Genomic DNA, 23,408 nt, shown 5'->3' on the forward strand with positions numbered 1-23,408 from the left:
GAGAGATTACGAGATATTTGATACAAGTACATGTATATTTCACAAAGATGACAAAAGCATTTAAACCGTTATCCATCATACTAGCAAACCTCTGTATTCAGTGAAACCATATTTACCACTTATCGCATAGCAAAGGTGTGTATTTACGCTGTACGCTAATTTTTTATTAAACACGTGTTTGCAATAATTATCTTCTAATTTTAATGTACACTTTGAAATCGATTTCCAATTTAACCAATATGATCGTCAGTATCGCGTCTCATTGTAACGCTAATGTAATTTCAAAATGTTTTATGAAACGCATACAATATGAATATGAAAGTTTTTATATGGTAAAGGTTCAAATATTACTTTCGTGAGCCGGTTTACATTGAATTTATTTGATGCACGCAGTGGGCGATATTTTCGTTTCGATGCTTTCAGTTCCGCTGTCGTTATTAATCCATCGACTTTATTTATACAGCGCAGTCAAAGTTTGTTCGAGTAGCACTCCTGTCGGAATCGTTGTTCGAATACGAAGAAACGAAACGGGTAATTGCTGCCGGCTAAAGAGACAATAAAGACGTTAAAACTCGCCCCTGTCTCGCCGCAGATTATTTCCATAACCAGGTTGCTTTCAGGCAGGTTTCCCTTTTGTCTTATCTCTCGAAGCAGAAATATTTATCGTTTTTGTCCGGTGGGGTCTCGTGCAATTACGTCTGGACGCTAACGTTGTAACGAACCAGAGCCTGTCTGCTTCTCGAAACACTTAATTTCGCGTAATTTGGTGCGCTCTGTCTCTCGGCTAATTTCGTGTCTCTAACTGGGAAAAAGAAAAGAAAAGAAGAAAAAAGAAAACGATTCTTCTACCAACGGGAAGAAAATTTTTCTATTCTATATAAAAATCTCTCGCTTTTCCGATCGTTGATTCGTTTTCTTTTCTTATTTCATCTCGAAAGACGATTAATTAAGATTTCAATCAAACAGGGATTCGTACAAAGCGAGAAGAAAAGTATTTTTCAACTAGATTCGTAGATCACGGGAAAAAAGTTCGTGATTTAAATGTATACTTGTGGTTTCCAATGTTTAATTGACTCAAAAGTGTAACAGTTTCGTTAGCAAACTTTGATGGAAGTAGCCTTAAACCGAGCTAACAAAGTTTAATCCTGAACATGGTGAAGTGGAAATTGAAATCAATGTTTCGCGTAGACATTGGATGTGTTTGACGAGTTTTGTTCCTCATTGACCCTTTTTCTCAAGAAGCAAATAAATTTCACTTTGTTTCTAATGACCTTATTGTCACGAAAAATAATCTCGGACGCAAAGACGTAACGTGCAATTTATTCAACGAGCAACATTAATGTAAGACGCGCGTTATAAAATTTGTTCTATATTTTTCAATGTTCTTTTATCGTACTACTGTCTACGATACAATCAACTGTCTCTTCGTTTTATCTTGTGAAACGTCTTGTCCATATTTTACATCGTCCTTCGAGATTTATACCACTGACAGACCTTCTCTGTCTTTCCACGCAAATTTTATGCATTCGTCGACGAAAGGATAACGAAACACGAAGCGTGCATCATCAAAATCGCATTATCGCGCTGAATTTAAACCATCGGGCGTTTCTTCGTCTCAGCTCAAAGCTCATCCATTTTAATCACCAAACGCCACGATTCGATCTCCGAATTAATAATTGCCACAGATTCTCTCGGGTTGCATTATGTAAAACGCTTTAAAGTTGAACCTCGGCCCGGGACAAAGTTGGAGTACCGATCGCGTGGGACGATAGTTAAAAATCTCGAGGGGGACGTTCCCTCTTTCGTTAGGGAAATATTCAACGACGTCGGAAACTGCTCGCAGTAACGAACGTCGGTGTGTCAAGGCAGCGCCTTTTTAGAAAATCGCTTTGACGAAGCACTCTTCGCCGATTAACCAGGAAATACCTGTAGCATCGGTTTTTTTTCTTCTTTAAAACAGCCTTTTTTTTCATCTCACGAAGCAAGCGAATTAATTACTAAAATTCTACGGTACACCAGCAAATGTATTTGACACAGTATTTATACCAGACGGCTGTCGTTACTTTTTTATTTGGCAATCTAAGGAAAAAGGAGTCAGTGGCTCTGATTAAATATTAAATACAGGTAATTAAGTATCGTACGGTTGGAGAATTCGCCTGGCACATTGGTCGAATATTGTTGGATTAAAGACACATGAAGATCAGTTTAACGTAACATTTCTATACTGTTTGTCGTTTTGTTTGGTTTTTTGTATTTCTTCTGTGAACATTTCCTGCTTTTCGTTCTTCTTTTATTTTTTTTATTGGAATAGAGTTTGAAATGTACATCCAACGTTGGTACCAATTTTCTTAAACCTGTAGAGAACAGACCAAACCGGTTTAACGTAGCTTTCCTATTGTGTTTGTCGTTCACTCTATTTCTCTTATTTAACGTTATAAACCCCCTTAGAGATCTGTAGGAAACACTGCATGGAAATGGGTTTAGCGTAACTTCTCTGCTGTATTTATGGTTCAGTTCAGCTTCTCATCGCTCTTGTGTTTTTAACCGGAGTAAAGCTTGCATCGTAGATTTGACGTAAATGCTACTCTTTGGTTTCTCTGGACGTGTGGCGAGCCGACAATGTGTAATATAAGGATATCGGAGCGAGTTCTTTAATCAATCCTTGTTAGATAGCAGCTGTCCTTTAATTTCTTCCATGTGCAATCGCGCGAACGTTCGAACAACACGAAAGTTCGTGGTTTATCGATTACGACGACTGCTTCGATCCATTGACTTATTTATAGCCTTGTTATCGTTATTTTATATTTATTTTCTTCTTTAATTTTAAATTTAGTTTTAATTTAGATCTTTCGAATCAAATATATTTTCGTCTAGACAACAGCTATATGATGATTTAATATTTCAAAAGCTATATTTCCAGCTTTGTCGTAACAGCTTTACCTCCCGTGTAATACGAAGCTTTATTTCGGACGAAATGAAATATTATTTTATAGCCTTGGACATTGATCGCGTTAACTCTCGCCGTCCTTAAAATACTCCAACGTTAACTAGAAAAAGCTCGAGATATCGTCCGAGGATCGAGAAACGCGATAAGCAATTTTCAAATTCAATAATCGACTCCTCTTTACGAAGGTACCTAATGAAACTATTATATCCATCTAACTCAATACCGATTTAATCGTTTACAAAGTCTCGTACATATATTACCAACTCGTCAAGCTTATACTTATGAACAACAACTAACGAAGAACAAATAACAAACCTAACGAAGAAATTAATAAAAACGCTCGCGCGTGCTGTTCGCTAATTTTGCCCATTTACTCGCGCTTATTCCATCAAGTATCGCACCAAACTCTACGGTCGAATAAATCACGCGCATGATTGCAACCTTCTTGCGCAAGCATCGTGTCGTCATCGTTCTCTCTCGAAAAGTACAAAAAAAAAAAAAAAAGAATGTTTCCTCGGCACAACTTTCTCCTTTGCCTGATAAACTTTTAAGCCAGCCAAAAAATAAGGATCACGTCGCTGGAGAAATCTTGTAAAACATCGCAGTCCACTTGGATTTCTCTTTGAAAGCACAGACTCGCGGCATCATCGTCGTACACGCGTATAACTGTCCTCTTGCGGATAAGGTAAAAAGAGTAGGTGGATTTTTACCGAAGAGACGATCTTTCCGCTGCAAAAAGGTATAACAGGGGAAAGAAAGCTGGCGAGCGAAAGGGACTCGGTAGCAAGATAAAGGAAGATAAGGCAGGCGATTGCCATTGCCTCGGTTCACGCCGAAAAGGTTGGAGCGTCGCGACGCGACCTCGAGCAGAATGGGCCACGACGTCGCTATCTGATAACGCTCAATACAGACTCGTTGCGTTTCATGGATTCTCCTGTGTTTTCACGGTAACGAAAATCGAGAGTCGCGATTACGGACGCTGTTCCTGGTCATAAGCCGCCAGTGGAATCTACCCTTTGTGATTTTCCAACGGTTGGATGCGCAAATGTGCATTTTTTGGTAAAAGTATAGGTGGAAATTGGTCGTGTGGGTTAAAGCATCGCGGTACGACGGCTAAATTATTAATCGAATCGATCGAGTCTGTCTAGACGAAGAACGTGTAGAGCTTTCCTATAAACAGAATATTCGAAAACTAAGTAAGTAAATCTCGCGAAGGATTTGTTGTTGGAGAAATGGCTTCGCTCTTGGCAATTTAGTTCTGGTCAGGTTATTAAAAATCGCTGTGCTGGTAGCCGGCGTTTCTCCGGAGCAGGAATTGAAAGGAACGCTTAAAAACTTACGAAATTGCGATTTATTTCTCCGACTATATTACTTTCCAGCCGCATCGCGTATTTTTAAATGTCAGAAAGAAGTCGTACGGATGGATACGAACGCGATCAAGTTAGTCGAGTTTCAGCAATTTGAATACGTCACCGGGCTTAATTTGGGAAAACGTCACGAGACGGTTGAAACTGGTCGCGTGAAAGCCAGTTAAGGTGACTGGAAGATAATAACGATATCGATCGTGGCGCAAAGACAAGGATGCGTTTACAAAGGACCAAATATTCTATTGGAAAGCTAATGAACGCTGTAATTAACGTAAAATTAATGGAAGTAAGATTAAACGAGACGAGGAATTTTATGGCGTTAAAAATGCTCGAAAGCGCCGAATGGTTTTTAACGAAAGCAATATCTTAAATCGATTTCCCGGCTGCGAACTTTTTAATACTGTTGCAGGGAAGAAAGCCGCACGCTGGCTAGAGGCAACAAGTAAATTCACAACGTCGAGGAAGAAATTCATAGCAGCGAACAAGGCGAACTTAAAATGTTCGATTTTATTCCAGCCACGGGTGACCAGATTTACGAGCTTCCAAACACGCTCTTCTCTCGTATTTGATCGACAGCTTGCGCCAGACGATTCGTTGCTCGTCGAGGGTCGTGTTCGTATCTCGGCGCTCGTTTGCCTTCGTCGATGAATTAATTATTAATTCGACAAGAGGCTTCTAATAAGCTTTGGGACGCGGCGAATACAAATTTGAAATTCTATTGATATTCGATAAGATCGTGACTCTGGAAAACTGAACATTTCGGAAAATCTTCAAAAGCAGAGCTGAAATTTTGAAACGGTAAATCGTAGAAGAAACTGTGAAATCTTTTTGTTATCATTTGCTCTACGTCTTCGTTCGTTGGAATTCCACGCTAACAAAAGTCTACCCTCGACTTTGGACTAGTCGTTGATTCTCAACTGATCAGCAGGAAAAGACGAGTCAAAACTCGTTGTTCAGATCCGCTATTTTTTAACGCGTTGAATCGTCTCTCTTCGTTGAATAAATTAAACCGTATTTATATTTGCAACAACTACGATCGCTCTGTTCGAAGTTAGTTGGTCTTCGTTAACTTTTCATTCTATAATTACGCAAGTTTCTGGTTAAGAAATCTTTGACGGTTTAGTCGTCCGTATTATTCCAATCTTCCAAAAAAAAAAAAAAAAAGATACAAACTGAGTGTTCGTCAGATATTATCAAACTTACAAACCTAAATTAAAAATTTTGTATTTCCATCGGAAACCGCGAAATTGCGAGACAAGATGAACAAGTTGAGCAACAAGCAGATGGACACCGTGTTGACACTGCATAGAGCGAAAGGGGGCAGGTTTTAGTTGGGAAGTGCGGTCGATGGGGAAGAGCCTTTGATAGAAGCGAAAACGGCAAGTGGCCATGTTGCAGATCCCTCGAGGGATTAAACAAACAACCGTGAGCGAACACGCACACTCGAATCGGACACACCCTATGCTTTTGCTTGGCCGTGTGGTACTGGCGGAAATTCGGGACATGGCTGATGACGAGGTACGCGCGAAACAGGATTGAACTCTCCGGAGAGGGCGTTGTTGAATTCCACCCGGTCCCATAAATTCTTGGTGCCGTGGCTGACAACCAACGGTACGGAAAATTTCAACCAACGGAACGTTTCCATCTTCTAATATCGCACAGTCCAGCAACATACGTGTACGAGCAAATGGCTTGACTCGCGTTAGATCCCTCGATGTATGTGTTTTATTACTAGACGAATACGTCGGCCAACGTATATTCGATTTTTTTTTATGCAGTTAGAGATGCAGAACGAACGAACGAGAATGAATTGGTATTTGCGAGTAGGTACGAGAAGGTTGACTCGGATGAAAACTCTGTTTCAAACGACAAGACGAGGTTTGACAAGTTCGATAACCAGATTATCACAAGTTATTCGAATTGTACGAATTGGTATCTCGTTTGGAACTTGAGAAAAGTATCGTTGTAGTTATGAATATATTATAGTATAAAATTAAATCCATTCTTGCGTATCCGCTACATCTTTTCAGCATCGGTTCGGTCATGTTGATAATCGTATCGTGTATTCAAATTTCTCGCAGAAAGATTCTTATCCAAACAACTACTAATTTTTTGGACAGGATTTAAATGAAGGCGCATGGGAGGAAAGACGTGGTTGTTAATTTGTTCTCCTATCTTCTATCCTTATCTTGCACGAATGTAAAATTCTGAACGATTAATCATTTCCCTAATAATCTGAGTCGATTATCGAGCTTTGTTTAAAAGCAGCAGGTGTCCTTACGCTTATGAACAGGGTCTGTACGTGGACGGAGGTTAGAGAAATGTTTTATTGAATTTCCAGTCGGAAGAAGATAACGCATAGTCGTGAAAGCGGTTGAAAAATGCGAGATCTTTGGAAAAGGAAACGACGTTTCGTTGTGTTGAAGGAAAACCTCGAGTACGTTTTGTCTCTTAGTGGGAAAACAAAGTCTCAAGTAACACTGTGTATAAATTCAAAAGTCGTTAATCACGGTTTTCTAGAAAGCTTCCTTTCAGTCTTTGTACCAATTACAAAAGACAACATATTTTTCATCAAAATCGACCTCGAAACGTTCGTCTTTTCCATTCTAATCCCATGGTCGAACGTCTACATCGTCGGGACAAGCTTTCAAAACATCACAGCGCGGAATAGCAAGCAATCGAGCCAAGAAACGGTCGAAAAATCCGAAAACCCGAACGAACGAACGAAAAGGCACGCGGTAAGTCGACCGCACAATGGATGCTATTGTACAGAATGAAAACGTGTCTCTATACTGTGAACGTATTGCGCGATTCTGGAACACTGACCAGAGAGAATCAGCAAGGTCGAACAATGGAAGCAACGGAGAAGAGAGAAAGAGACCAGAAGCGGAAGAACGGAGCCACTTGTTACGCGCAACGCGCGTTCGAAGTTGTTTCTTCGGTTCGTCGTACGTTCGCTTCGGTGAATATTCTCGGCGCGATCGATATCGTGCTCATTCTGTCAGAGTCCCCTGGCCTGGTTCAATCGAAACGCGTCGCGTCGCGCCGCCGAATGTTAAAACACACACGCGCATTGACATTTGACGCTCGCGGTTACCGTGAAACGCTAGTCGATGCCAGGAATATCGCGTTCGAGCTCCAACGAATCGCGTTAGTCTATGGTTACCGGTGGATGCGTGTTCTGACAAACTGTCGTACCGACGAATATGTCAAACCGATCAATTATGTATATACACCGGCTCACCAAAGTATTTGAAGGCTTACCATAGCAAACTTTTACGTCCATACTGTACGCGTTACGTAAGACATCTTGAAATTTCATTCGTTGTCCCTACACAGTCTCAAATATCGATGTAACCGTGATAATGGTGTCTCGTAACGATGCTGATAAAATGTATACGTTTCGTACAACGCGTGTAATATCGGGTTGGCAACTAAGTGATTGCGGATTTTGTCATTAGGTGGTATTGACAAAAGCCGCAATATATTCATAAAGAGGTTTGTTTCTTTAGAATTGAACGTTAACCGTGCGCTTACGTAACGAGGTTGAAAAATTAATAAAATACGAGGAGTCGATCGGTTTGGAGAGCTGCATCGTTCTTCGGATGTTTCGTCGGAACACGTAATTGCTGTAATTCTAGCCCTAGTGTCGCACCCATGTACATATTTCGAGCTACAAACCACGACGCGTAATCGATCTTGTGGCGAAAACGACAAGTGAACGGAACATGTAATTCGTTCCGCGGTACTACGCTACAGGTTTCGCGTGGTTATTTTATCAGTAGACGATTGACGAAACAGGGCGGAATTGGACGTTTGGATACGTTGCACGTATCCACGACTGAAGATTTTCTTTCATGACTGAAGTTTGTCAAACGAGAACATCATTTTTCCATCGTACAGTCAATATTTGTTAAGGCGAAACAAAGAGCATCATGTTCCTAGCTTTTACCAATCCCAGTTCCTCGTTCACTACGAGAATTCCCATTATCCGTCGTATGAATCAAGTAGAAGGTGCAACCTCTTGGCAGGGCAACGAGCGTTTCCTTTTCCTAAGGAACTTGTCGACATACGTCGATATTTCGGAGTTAAGATGAGACTCGTTAAAGGCAAGGACACGCCTTTAACGAGTTTAACCTACGCATTCGACGAGCTGACGTACAAAGAGACGGCTCAGTCGGAAAAATCATCGAACGTTCAGGGTAGAGAATGCGTATTACAGCACGCGATAATCTTTTGTATAATCCTCTTAAAATCTATAGCTTTCTTAAAAACCAACGCGATACCAAGCGTCTTGCTGTATTTATCGCAATATTACGCGATTCGTTTCGTTCGCTAACGAGCGCCTCCTTCCGTTCCGCTTCAAACGATAGTCGAGGAAAAGAATCCGATACTCTCGCGTGCTTGATATTTCGATGCGATGCACGGAACCTTAAGGAGAGCGTCGGCGAATATTTTTTCACCGGGTATAGGCGTGTATCCGCGAGAGGCCGCGAAACGATCGATAACTCTTGTTTTAAGAAATTCAGAAGGGTCTTCCTGGAAAACGGCTTAGAAGCTCGTTAAACTCGTGCACGCTAAGATTTCCAAGTCGCCACCAGGATCGTCGCCGACATCCTAGTTCTACGCTACTTCCGCGAGTCCGAGCTGCTATACGTGCGCTAACACGACGCTACGAAATTCGCGCAGGCCGCGCATAACGCCGTCATTTTTCCCTTAAAACTACAAGTTTCTACTTGCCAACTCTCGTACCTTTTCAAAGCTGTATTGCGGTTATTATGTACATGAAGAGAAAGCATTCGGAGAGGAAGTAGATACGAGAGAGAGAGAGAGAGAGAGAGAGAGAGAGAGAGAGAGAGAGAGTTCAGAGAAAAAGATGACGAAGAGAGGAAGGCACGAAGTTACGATCGTACAGCCAAGTCTCTTTGAAACTTTCTGCGTATCATAAAAGGGGGGAAGAAAAAGAGAAATGGTTACTCACGTCCGTTTCGACCTCGTGCAATTGACTGCAGGCTGGAGTACCAACTTCTCTGAATAATTTTATGAACCATACACACAACTAAATTAAATAAAACTCTTCCGTGAGGCGAAATTTCGTTAACCCCGTCACCAAGAACTTCAACGCTGCCGACGAGAAATTCTTGCTGAGCATAGTAACAGGTGTCTGATAGGTATTCGTCGGGCCCGTGAACAAATAGCCACCTTCTTCGATACTGCAGACTAATACCAGTCTTAGAAGCATTCGATCAAGCATAGACAACGATACTTATGAAACGTTCTTCGTAAGACCCGTTCTTTTATTCAAACTCGTACGAACAAACAGAAGGATGGCACGAAGAATAGAACAACTATCAAAGAATCCTCGATTATCCGCACTTCATATCCCGAAATATCATTTCATCCACAATCCAAACGAAGCACACGATCGTCACTTGTCCCGATTTTCCCGCGAGAATCTTTGGAAAGGTGCTCGCTTGTTCACGGGCGTTCATCACTGATCATCACTGATCCTTGCCTAACGATCCGATCAAACACCTCTACTTAACCCTCGACAATTGCTCGATGCTTTTTCCACTACATACATATATTTATATATATGTATATCATTTTCAACTTTCTTCCTCTAATTTATATCGTATATACATAACGGTATAACGATATATAGATTCACTGATCGATAAGAAATAAACGAATGGCAAGATCACTGATACGATAAGAATAGAAGCGTCGAAGCGGTTGGTGGTGGCGTTGAACGATTCGACTGGACGATCGCGATGATCGATGTATCACTGACCTTAGACCGGAAGTTGCTCCCCTAGCTGACGGACGCGCGGGAACCGAGGCTCATGTCAAGAGTCGTTTAGACGACAACGGGCTACCGGCGAGCGACTTTGCGTGATTGGACCTCGTGATCCTTTGGACTCCTGCCGCGCTCTGTACCGTGGCGGAGCGCGCGTACCTTAGCGGAGCATGCAACGACGCCGACGCCGACGCCGACGCCGATGCCGACGCCGACGCCGACGACAGGAGGCCACGGTGCACCTGCGCCTTGACTCCTCTCGTCCTCCTAGCCGAGTGGCCCAAGCCCGTTTCAAGCGGATCGAGCACCTCGGCTCGCCCTTTGCCCTTCGCCGCGCCGTGTTTCAACCATTCACGCCAAGGTAACTCGTCCTCTTCCTTTTACAATGAATTCTTCGCCGTGAAAGCATAACGTACGAGTCTGCGAGTCGCACACTGTGCACGATGGGCATGGTCAACGCGACCAAAATGTCCGTTCACCGTGTCTCGCAATTCCTCCCAGCGAGATTATTTATTCCGGTCTTTTAATTCCTGTAGCGCAAGTTTTTCTTTCTACGATTTAAGCTGCTTTCCGTTGGTTCTAACACCAGTTAAAGACAATCGAGTTAATCGCGTGTGAATGTGCATGCGCGCCTGGGAAATTTAAATGTAGAATAATGTACAAGTTCGAGAGTACGCGAAGATATACCTACAAGATAATATATTTAGAAAAGCAGCTTCTACTTACGTTAATAGTTTTCACGAATTAGGTGTAGATCCTGTATCAAGAGTTCTTTTAGTCTGATAAGAATCCACATATTTATCCACGTTTTTAATCGTTAGTTTATGCTTAATTTATTAGTAAACTGTCGTTCTAAATCGACTAGAATGACCGAACGACGTATGTACGTGACGTTACGGAGGTAGAATGCATTTATAAAATGTTCGTATTTGCTAAAAATTAGTCGTTTCGCAAGTTGTTCGTTCTACTATATTTATTTATACATTATCTTTTCGAAAAATCAAGAATTTAAGGGAAAGATGGCGGACCGATCTCGTTCGTTAGGTGCTGTAATTGGCAGAGTTGGCTAGAGATCGCTCATTAATGGCATTCTGTTGGGTGGCTGTGGTAAGGCAGCAGAATTTTGGTTTGCATTATAATGCTCGGAGTGGCTTTTGTTCGCCCCAGACATTGTGGATGGAAGAGCTGGTTTTGGTTGAGGTTGGGGAATGGGGACGGATAAGAGGCCTAAAAGATTAGTTCTAACTCATTCTGTCGGGTTTCTACGATACTTTAAACGACCAGGATCTCCTGATTCTTCGTACCTTTCGGCCATTATCATAAACATCCATTTTAAAAATACCATTTATCGTTTCTGCTGTTTCCATCTATAAAACTGACAAACAAATCTTTTAATGCCACTTTTTATATTCCAACCTGGGAAACAAAAGCGGAAAATTTTAGAGCTTACAGTCTCAAAAGCCCGGAATAAATTGCCGCAACAAACGACGGTGCTTACAATTGCGCCGTTCTGCTCGAATTCCCAGAAAACTGACGTTATTATATGGGAACGTTTCCAGTCAAAGTAAATATATATCGAGAACTTGCTCCGTTCCTTGCATACATTCTTGTTGCCTGTCCATTCACAAATGGGATCACCCATCTATACGACGTAAAAGCTATTCTATCGTTAGTTCTGAAACTAATCCCACGTCAGCCACGTCAGTTACCTATACGAAGCAGCGCGAAGCAAGTATCACCGCTGTTTCCTTGATAATTTAGCCAAGTTAGTTATCTAACAAGAATTATAGTTGTCGAAATCAAAAGACGGTTAATCAATATAGAGATTCGTCGGATTCGATGAATATCGGATATCGAATATGAATATTCAGTATTATTTAACCTTAGAGCCTCGGAGCGTGAAACTCTCGTTTGTCGGATGTTTCGTGTTTGATTATCGACTATTAAGCAAATATGTACAATAATACGGTAAAATATTAACTACGGTGGAATGTGAAATATTTTATCATAGAGAGAAAAACTGAGTATGGCAGATTCTGCAAATATTTGTGTTGAAAGGATATCGAATAACGTTTGTATTCTAAAGTTAACTTCCAACTTCGCTTCGAAACGTTGATTTGTTGATAACGGTTGCGCCATTCAGACACCCTGCAATCTTTTAAGCGCGTCCTTTTAGTATCGCAATTTGAATAACAAAGTTCTCTCACAATACAAGTTTCCTTACATTTTGCATAAGTCTGCAAGGAAGTACGATTTCCGGACAACTGATAATATTTTCCAACTCGCAATGTCTGCGTTACGTTTCCCCTGGTGATGGAGTGGTTTAAAAAAATGTCACGCCGTGCTTTGAAAAAAACATTTATTCAAAGACACGAAGCTTCGAAATTACGTTAGACGGTCGAGTGGAATGTTTAACGCGTGGCGGAAATATTTATTTGAGTCGTTATCGAATCGTTATCGTGATCGACGCGCCGATTCGTCGAAAAGCGAGAATATTTAATAAAAATGAACGAATGCGAAAGATGAAACGCGAGAGACAAAGGACCGACGCGGTAACGAGATATCGTGGACGCGTGGCTACGAATGTTTCAATGTCGATCGTAGAACGTATTACGATGAAAAGGAAAGGAAAATAAATACATCCTCGCTGCCAAATTATCGTTCGGTTTGCATTCGTTGAATGGTTTGCGGATCCTCTAGTCAAGGTCCATTCAATTCTCTCGGGTTGCCCGCTTCCCGTTGCGGGTTTTTCAATCGATGCGTTTCATCCACATCCCCCGAGCAAATTAGTTTAGATTTAACGATGACGTTGTCTGAAACGCGCTGCTGTTTGTTCCGAATAATTCAATACCGAAGCTTCATTAATCATGTCTACGTAGTTTCCAACCGCCGTAAATTCCATGTACGTGTGAAAAACGAGTTCCATTGTTCAACATTTCTAATCGTCTCGATGAAAATCGTCTTCGCTATGTGAAAGTGTGTAGTTACGAAACTACTAGTCGATCACTTGTATTGTTGAAACCTCTTATCCTATATCTTATATGTTGTACGAAAATTTCATTAACGCTGAGTAATAAGACGTTTTAAAGTTTGAAACAAATCTGCGAATAGACGTGGACGTTGCAAGATATTTAATACGAGCATGTACCTCACAGAAAACGCAAAAGAATTTAAATAGTTGGTTATTCGTACTTCGACTTGTTATACGCTTAAAACGATATACTTTATGTTCACGATGTGTACCAACGTTTTTACTACGCGTAGCAAGTATTGTAATTTCTATGGATATTTTCAGATTCGCCTCAACTGTTACTAAAATGTAATATCGATAGTCGTGTCTCGTTACATCGATAATGAAATTTCAAAGTATTTTATATAACGTCATATACGTTCGTAAAAAATTCCTATGGCCGGCGTTCGAATGAAACAAAAGAGAAAGATATGGAAACCTTACAATTTCTGTTGAATTTGCAATTGTTCTCTGATTCTAAAATTCCTGGAAAAGATATAGAATTATTACGCTCAGGAGATATTAATTATTACACTCGGTATATTTATTATTTAATTAACATAAAATTTTCTCTTCCGATCGACAGCAGTACGAATAGGATACTTCGATCGCTTACTCGTGAATTCTCCATTTCTTCGCGAACTTGCTCCGATAGCGGAAGTTACGCGTATCCGGTGCCATTTCCGCGAACCACTTAGCAGTCAACGCTACCAACAGCAAACCTCGTTCGTAAGCCTCGTGATCGTGTTTCCTTCTTAATTAACTCGATCGTCGGCAAGCGCGAACTATGTCGCGACTTGTTATCACTAGAAATATCCGAACGATATTTAATTAAAACACATCGGACATCGATGGAATAATAATCTCGATCGCAACCTCGTTTCTGGATTTATCGATCTATTTGTTTGAAACGGTGAAACTATCGGCGAGTAAAGTATAAAACGTATAGCGAAAAAATGAAAATCAAATGTATACGAAAGAAAATACATGACACGGGAGAAAAAAAACAAGCTTTTGTCCATATCTGTACATGCTCTGTCTGGCTGAAAAATAACGAAATTTTTTTTTTTTCAATTGTACAAACGCCATCTACAGATCGTTCTTGCGCGTGGTTATGTTTACGTGTACAATTCCATTACAACAAACGTATTCAGATATAAGTTATAACGATCAAAGCGACGCTAACTTACGATGTACGTATGTTTGCGATAGTACGCAGCACCGGTTTCTGTTGATACATCTATTTATTCTACTCGAACTTTTGAGACGAAATGAACAAGTTTTGTCTGTATGATCGGTGTTTCGATCGTTATTTCGTTAAAGATCGTTCGATCGCTGAAACATGTGCCGTTGTATTGGATCAGTAAAAGGGAAAAACGACAAATCGATCGTTTGGAGAAATCTAGCAGTTGTAGTATTAATCGTTGCCACATTTCTTTTGTCTGTCATTTGTTATTTCTTCTTAACCGTCTCGGTTTTTATTTATCTATGCAATGCACTCGTCCGACTGGCGCGATATTCCATCCAGCAGAATGAACTATGCCAACGAAGATAAATTATGCAACGAGCTTCTGAACGGTGCTCTGTTATTCTATAATGTATCCACGTTCATCGTGTAATAATTTGCAGCACGTTACTTGCAACTTGCAACGGAAAGAAGTTTCCTCGTTAAAACTAACAAAGAACACCCAGACGGACAGCAATTATGTCGCGTCTATTAAATGACCGTTTAATTGTAATACAATTTTCACAGTGTCTTCGATGCTTCTCGCTTAATTGCCGGACACTGTGCCCTTTTTAATTTTGCCAGACTGCGGACAATGTCCGATACGTTTTAAACTCTGCGAGCTCGTCGGGAGAACTTACAACGTTCAGATCTACTCGCGAAGAACTTCCTTTTCAAACCGTTGAATAGGATTCCTTTCACCGGCCGCAAACTCAGAACAAAGGCCAGATCTTCCTGCGCAACTTGCCATCGAGCAAATTTATTCTCTCTCTATACACGTGTTACCCGGAGAATATAATTTCTACGAATACGACGTGCAGCCCGGTATTTTTTCAAAATATCCCATCGGATAAAAAAATAAAGGGAGAAGTTGATTTTCCGAGCACGTTATGAGAAATCGATGCTTAACGAAGTCGGTTCGTTACAATAATTAACTTCATTGGAAAAGTCAATAATCGACGCACAAGGTACTCCAATTACGCACGCACTGTTAAAATCGAGGAAGTGATGTTCGATTAAATCACGAAGCAAAATTTATCATACGTATAAATGCGTTTTAATAAGTTCCGTAGTTACTACGATGTTGTATAGCGGTGATCGATTATTTACGATGTAATTTTCTAATACAAGCCGCGTTAATATTTAACGATCTCTATCTCGCTAATTAGTACCACTTATCAAGCTGCATTATCTGTCTCTTCGTTGTACCTTCCTAATCAGCTCGCTCCAACGATACCAAAATATAACAAATTGCTTTCGTAATATGATAAAATCGCGTAACATACGCGCGCAGATTTTTTATGCCGGGTATTTAAAAATTTTCGCGAGCCACAGCACAGCGAAAGAGCGTGGATACGGAGCACGACAAAGGCTAATTAAAACGCAGAATCGTTCGCGTTTAAACGTCGATCTGACCGCTTTAACAGACCTGGTTCGCGCCCCTTTGTCACGGGCAGAAGTCCTTGAAAAGTATCATCCCCTGGTTGGAGGGGCGGTCCTTTGAGGAAGTCGCGAGAATCACCGAGAACGCTGCGTGTAGTCTCGTTTAACCGACGTCTTTGTCTATGGAGGGGATGAAGGGTTGCGTAACGTGACACTTTGCGCGGTTTTGCACACGCTGCGTGGTCACGCACGCACACAGACGTAGCTGGCGGGCTCTGTCGGTGTACCGCGTGAGCAGCCACCATCGCCGGGGGTTTGCAGAGGGTGAAGCAACAGCGAGCGCCACCAACTGGGTCAATACTGACGTCCCTGTCCTTCGTTGGTTCCACTCCCTTCGCCTAACTCGCCTCACTTCCATGTTCTTGCCACCCTTGCATCACGTTCGCGTGGCTACGCCAAAGAAAACGGCCGTTCGTGCGTCGACTTCCGGGGATGAGGAGAGAGACAGAGAGGCGTACGACGAACCAAGCGAACGAGTATAATACTCGTTAGTCGATCTGCTCGAGCTAATTTTCTGCTTGGAATGTCCGAACGAGAGTCGTCGTTGGGCAGCAGAAACGTGCAATTGGATGCGTAAGATAATTCGGTGTTAATCAACGACAAGCTTCGAGGGTAACTGTTTCTTTTCTGGCACATCGTAGGCACGTTCAATGTACACGATTGATCGATAAATCTTTGAAGATTCGCAGGAAGGTGAAGAACGGAGATACGATCGATGGAGGAACCGTGGTACGAGGTGTATAAGTAGATCGAGCTTTAAATAGTAGCGATCTTTGGGTGTAGCTTTTTTCCTGAAGTTTCTTTCAACGTAACAGATAACGGAACCTCTTAAGATTTAATTAGAAGAAAGTAGGGAGGCGTGGAACGAAGCGTGTAAGGCAAATCGAGTATTAAATAATAGCAGGTTTCCTTCAAGAACTAAACATCTCTTTTCTTAAGGAAATTCAGAATCTGTCGTTCGCGGTACATCTCTGAAAATTAATACGCAAAATTGAATCCTCGTTCACGAAAAATATTTTAAGTCTACGATGGATCGTGAAACTTGCGTGAATTACTATTCGAAATTCAATCTAGATTTTTCAAAGTCGAGAAGGATTTCGAGAAAGTCCAGGATGAATTGTGGATGCACGACTTGCATACTGTCGCATGGAATCCATTCTAGATTTCCAAAGCCCGGCAGGAACTTCAAGAAATTTGAGATCCAAGGTACATTGAATCGCAGCCGTACCGGTTCGCCGCAAGATGAACGAGATTGCGATCGTTCGAGGAAACTCGACGAGCTTACGCGACGCGCGGAATTATCGTAGATAATTTGAACAAACTTGATTTTACAGAGGAACATTGTACCCGTCTATCGTGAATTTTCGTAAAAACGAGGTCACAATTGGTTCAGTTAGGATAGCGATTCGTCGTTACCCAAAGAAACTCGGCAGGAAGAAACGAGAGAGAAGGAACGTATTCCTCGCGAAGATCGAGCATCGTTTTTCTCTCAATTTGGCAATGCTACAAAATACGAAAGAAACGAGAGAAATTAATCTACCGGTGTTCTTTTGGCGAAATTGTTGTTTCTCTCGTTACACGGGGAACGAAATACGTCGGTTGAACGCGAGCAGCAACAAGATGTTACGCTCTATTTGTAACGTTCGCGTTTTGTTTTAATTAACACGTTATTTCGAGACGCGTTGGCCAGACTGCGTTTTCACACGTCATTGCCCTCTTGTACTTACTAAACGCGAAGTAGCGCGATTCATTTTCCTAAACGTTTAACGCCAACTCCTTTTATTTCGTAACTTGTTTTTCCTAATTTGTCCAACTTCCTATACCTCTGCTATTTTCCTTTCTTTTTTTCCTGTAAATGTCATTTTCTACTAACAAGCCGGCCGTTTCTCATCGCCCCTTTGTTTCGATTCGAAGAGAGAAATATCGGGAAATAAAAGAAGATCGTCGATGCGTCAGTTTTCCAAATTGGATACAACCCGAGGCCGAAGAGCAACAGGGAGACAGGTAACGAAGAGAATTGAATTTCCATTGGGCGAGCGTATAATGCATCGAAAAGCGTGAAAATGAAAGGAACGTATCGTAATGGATAGAAAGTGGTAGCTGAATAATTTACTTGCTTCGTCTTTGAATAAGCCAAGTATGTAGAAGCAAGAATGTACGTGCAAGAGCCAGACAGAAGGGTATAATTGAATATTCTGTTGGAATTGTATTCACCCCTTGACGACGGCTCTTTGTATCTCGTACGGGCCATGCGTTTTTCATCTCCCATAAGAAATATTAACGCGCTTAACAAGCTGACTTTATGCTATTGACTTATTCGTACAAAAGAATACCACGCTTTCAGCAATCGTATCTAATACAACGAAGTGGGAAATGGATAGTTTATTTCGGAAGCGGTGTAAGTTCAATTTTTAAAAGAAAATTCAGAAAACCAAAAATTTGCACCTGATCGTAAATTTCTTATTTATCAAGAATTTGCAATTTAAATTTTAGGATATTCGCCCTTTTTTTTTTTTTAACCAACTGAAATGTCGTTAATGAGTGGAATTGCTTAATCGTTTATTTTGAAACTGATGCGAGTCAATTTTCCGTGATCTGTGTTCTGATAAAACAGTCGACGCTCCAATAATAATTAAGAACAAATCTATTATAGCGAGTGTAATTCTAACTTCAGAATGTCACTTGTACCTTACATTTACGGACACGAACGAGTTTAAATGCGATTCGGTAATATACTCGTAAACTGTTCTGACACTTATCCGATTAAATTGTTCCAATTAAACGCAATAATAGTTGCATTTGAAGTATCGTTAAACGAACGATAGTTTCACAATTCTATCGGGTCGTGTCGAAGCACAAATCTAAGATCCTAGAGAGCATTATATTTATATCTTGCTTTCTTTTCTCAGTGGATAACCTCTGACATAATGATACAATAATTTTAATTCATTCACTTTCGTTTCATTTATAAATTCTGAATAATTAAAATGTAATGAATTGCACAATTCAGTAATTTTAAAAGCGTAACTCCATTCGTGACCCTGAGAATATATATCGGCCTAGTTGATTCTCAGAAAAACTATTTGCATAATGAATTCACATTTACATAAATACGTAGGGACACGAACAAACTACAAAAAGACCTTATCAGAATTTCAAACACTTTGATGTTTCAAAACAAAGGAGAATGAACTTGCGCCACTTTCAAAATAAACGGACTATTTATAAATCGTAGGAAATCTCAGATTGTTAGATTTTTAGATACTAGAATAGTGTCAAGGCATTATCGAAATAAACTTTTGTTCCAATAGTCATTCAAATAGAATGTTTGTCTCATTTGCTAATTATCCTGTTACTTTGCGCTAAATGATTTCGACACAAATAATCGTGTAATTTGAAAAATGAATTATTTTCTTATTTGTTGCTTCATTTGGAATTTAGATATTTAATATTTACCAGGCAAATAATTTTCTCCGTTCGAAAATCACGGATTTCCCATGATACGTATCGTCGGCGATGTTTACACCTACCGTAATGTTCATATTTTGATGGCCTATTTTAATTATTAATTTTATTCTATTTGTGTTCGACAGGTATATGTATAATAATGCACATACGTAATACCACTGGCATTCATGCTATACATTGTAAATATGGTTGATTTCGTTAACAAGTGCTCGTCTTCCATCATCAGGTCCAGTTGAACGACTGTTTTTTCCTTTCCCTACTATAATTAATGGTCATACAATTCTCATGAAATGTTTGAATTGCCAATTGTATCAATAACTTGCGAATATATTCCGAATAATTTGCAATAATTTGAATGCCTATCATACGTGTATACGTATATGAAAAGCTTTTTATTTTGCATTATTCTTTGGAATTATCGGTTGAAAGTAATTTATTTCTCCAATAGGATATTCGGGTTTATATTTCTGCGTTCATTCTTACCTTGGAATAAACTCTTTTCTTCTTTTATTTCAAGTGATTACTTATTGCTTTTACTTGTTATTTTTATCGCAAATAAAAGGAGTTCCAATCTTGACGCGTGATTAAAATAGTACGGGAGCCAGCATCGATTAACTGTAATTTAAACCGTGCGTTAAAAAGAAGAATTGTTTTACAAACAATTCTGTATTATCAACGAAGAAAAGTTATTCCAAATGGAAGCAAAGGTAATCCATGAAAGAAAGACAATAAGAGAAACCTAAAAAAGTATGTACCGTGGATCGAAGGAGGCGAGAGAAGAGACATTAGATATTTTCATAGTCTCGTTCGTTATTACTATCAACGTTATTAAAAACATGTTTGTGAAAGGTATTTTTAATTTAACGAGGGAGGTCATTACGTGCATATTTCTGCGATTTTAATTATAGAATATATTATACGAATAATAATTAGCAGGATGAGTTGCAGCGATTCTTTGTCTTAAAATTGCTCACGGCACTGCGTGTAGTTTCAGTCCCGCGACACCTGTAGTCAAGGGGTTAATGTCTTCTGTTGAAGTACAGTTAATTGAGAAATTTAATTACCTTACACTTAAATACGATGACAAAAGTACAATCCATTCGACAGAGGGAATTGTTTCATAGAATTTATGTGTGATACTTATCGTGAATTCCTGGCAATCTAATTTTCACCAAGGTTGTGAATTAACGACGAAAAGAAACAAGTTCCGTGAAAACCGAAAGCTGTGAATGTAAAACAAACCACGAAATACTGGTAATTTTTCGTTGGCTTGACGATTGGAATATCTATTTCTCCGGTATTGTACCAGCTAGATCCTGTGATAAATCGATAATCACAATGATGCGAGTCAAGATTTTGAGAATGAGGATCCGGTCGCGTATTTCGACTCTTCAAAATATCATTCCCTTGGTTTTATAATTAATTCAATTGTAACTTGGTTGTGATAATCGTAGAAGGTTTGCCGCGATACGTTTTCATAAGCCGAGGAAAATACCATGAAATTTGTATAACGGCGAACGCAGAACGCTGTTTCATCAAAAATATCGATGGACCGATTTACGCCACTATGATTCACGTCCACCGTCCACGTATAAGCGTAGTATTTAAAGCTCGCTGCAGCTTCGTGAAAACGATTAAAGAACCAATGGATATTTGTAGCATCGATAACTGTGAACATGAATCAAGGACACGGTATAATTGATTACCGCAGCATCCGGTTTCTGAGGACGATCCCCTAAGTAAATGGAAATACGAACGAATCGAAGAGAGCGACAAATCTGGAAGGATTCGTGGCACGTTCGGGCCGCTCATTAACGCGTTTACAAATACAGAGGATTGCATTTACGTCGAAACGGGATTGTTAATTACCAGGCTGCTTCTAATTCGGTTAAATCGTCGTAATTTACTCTTTCCGCTTTATTTTCTAGCTTATCAGAATGACCTCTGAAAACCTACTTTTATCAGGATTCACGTTAAATTCAGGTCGCACACACAACAAACACATCGCGTATGTAGGTGCATCGCGTCGAACGAGGAGGAACGCAGAAGCGAAATTTCATTTGAGAAAGAAACTGAAGATCGATGAGTAAAATGGGGAAAAAAGGAAGGCAGCTAGCGAAATATGCGATCCGAGGCAACGCGCGGCGATATCGCAATCAAATGCAAATAACGCGAGATACTGGAACGAGCTTCGGCAATTGTCTTGCCTCGTCGATTCAGAGAACGCAGAATGCGCGGATCGATCTTTCGCGAATGTGAGTTCACGCGAAGGAAATATTCGCGAATGTACGAGGCATCGATCGAAGTTTAAACGCCGAGTCGAAAGCGTAACTTGGTGCTGGAACTCGCGGACGCCGCAGCCACTTCTCCGAGAAGGTCTTAATTATAACTTGGTGTCATTTTTATCGCAATTAATCTTGGTCCTAACATGCTTGCGTGTCTGCAACGCATCAAACACGCATCCACTACTCTTGGCACGTTAATTATAGCTGGCCAACTAGGAGTTCGTTAAACTACCTGCTATCACGGTAGTTTACTCTTTTTCTTGTCACTTATTCGCGTCCTATTCACAGATGCTACCAACAGCTATCGATCAGATATCATCAATTTGCAATTAGCTTGACATATGTAAAGCTTTTTCTTTGGAATTCGTGTTCAACGAATCAACGTCGACCGTTAAATTCTACAAACCGATAGTTATCTATGCTAAAAAAGAAGCTATCTTTCGTAGTATACGTATTACGCGTTGAATGATAATAAGATACACGATGAAGATATTAGAATCTTGTTAGTCGCGAATCGTATCTTTTCTAAGCATCTACGATCGAAAAGACTGACGCAGAAGTTAATGAAAATATTAAAGAGCGTAACTTGCGAGATTAAAGATACACAATTTCTACGCCCATCTCGATAAAAATCACCATTAATTTAAAAAAAGAAAAAAAATTACGTACTTCTGGTAACCGCGAAATCGACAAATCTGAATCTTATGATTTCCATAGTTGTAATTTAAAATAATTGTCAGTGAGCCTAGTTTGAGTCTAATTTGGATCTAATTGGAGTCTTTGGCGATCGCTATAGTTTATCCGACTTCGTATAATAATTAAAAGAAGCAGGTCAAGGAAAAGATTAAGAGGAAAATAAGGACCGATGAGATAGCAGATGGCTATGAAATAACACGTAATTTTAACGCATCTAATTGCGAGTTGGACGGTGTGTTGCACGGTATCAAACAGTTTATCCTGAGCAACACCTCTGACACAGGCTTCCACTTGTCGTAAAGTGGAGCGCGGCCACTTAACGAGTCGAAAGCTGTGCTTTCGCGGCTGCTTTGAATACCAACACGCTGTGTCAGCAGGCAAATCGATGCCTCGTACGGTGAAAAATAAAGACGTGGAACGTGATGCACCCTGGTAAACCGTAATTTCTCGTAAAACGAAACCGCACAGTTCGCAACCGCCGCATTCATCTTTCTCCCTCGTCCAGTCGAGATTTATATCGCCGATTCGAGTGTCACACCGCGCACCAAATCAGGTACAAATTGAAGAAGAAGAAGCTTCTCGGACTAGTTGTTGCGCTTTGTTTTCGACAGTCGGCGAATACGTTTCTTTCTCTCTTCCTTAAATCTGGCTAAATATTCAATTACTTCGTTCGTAGATGTCTACGGGCGTTATATTCATATCGTCGAATTATTATAAAATGTCAAGAACGCGAGAAAAATTGGAAACGCTTTACAGGTTTTTGGGAACGATGAATTTTCTGAGGAAACTTTGCACCGCAAGGTTAAAATTTAAAGGGGGTTTAGAAATTTCGTGGAATTTTCTTGGAAAAAAGGCGAACGCAGGAGAAGTAATTGGAAAAATTAAACGTTGGAAACTAGTAATGACAAGTTTAGATTTTCTCGAAGCTAAAATTCGAAGTTTCAATATAAAGGTGATAATCTTTTAATAGCGCGAGATAACGAGTTTCGAGCAGTTAGTTTCTCGTAGATTTCGCAGATGAGGTAGCTTAAAGAAATGCTTAATGATTTTAAACGAACGACGATTAAGATCGGTAATTAGGTCAAAAATTTTGACGCTGCCGTACAGTTGTTCGTAGATAGCGAACGCTCGATTAACCTGGAGATTGGTTGGCAAGGAGGAAGTAAT

The 23,408-nt window shown here is 40.3% G+C and overlaps 1 protein-coding gene and 1 long non-coding RNA gene across 4 annotated transcripts in view; one reads left to right on the forward strand and one right to left on the reverse strand.

Annotated features, from left to right (window-relative positions):
- The window catches only part of LOC139995477 (uncharacterized), a 165,878-nt gene extending 155,617 nt beyond the window's left edge, over positions 1 to 10,261 (reverse strand). Inside the window, exon 1 of one of the 3 annotated variants that reach the window (XM_072019017.1) lies at positions 10,109 to 10,261. The gene's annotated coding sequence lies outside the window, so the exon portion shown is untranslated. The remainder of the gene's footprint in view (positions 1 to 10,108) is intronic. The other 2 variants (XM_072019021.1, XM_072019020.1) reach the window with 2 other exon arrangements.
- Positions 1 to 23,408, forward strand: part of LOC139995485 (uncharacterized) — a 99,119-nt gene that overhangs the window by 15,910 nt on the left and 59,801 nt on the right. The gene's annotated exons all lie outside the window — the stretch shown is intronic.

Source organism: Bombus fervidus, chromosome 16 (assembly GCF_041682495.2).
Source record: "Bombus fervidus isolate BK054 chromosome 16, iyBomFerv1, whole genome shotgun sequence".
NCBI lineage: Eukaryota > Metazoa > Arthropoda > Insecta > Hymenoptera > Apidae > Bombus > Bombus fervidus.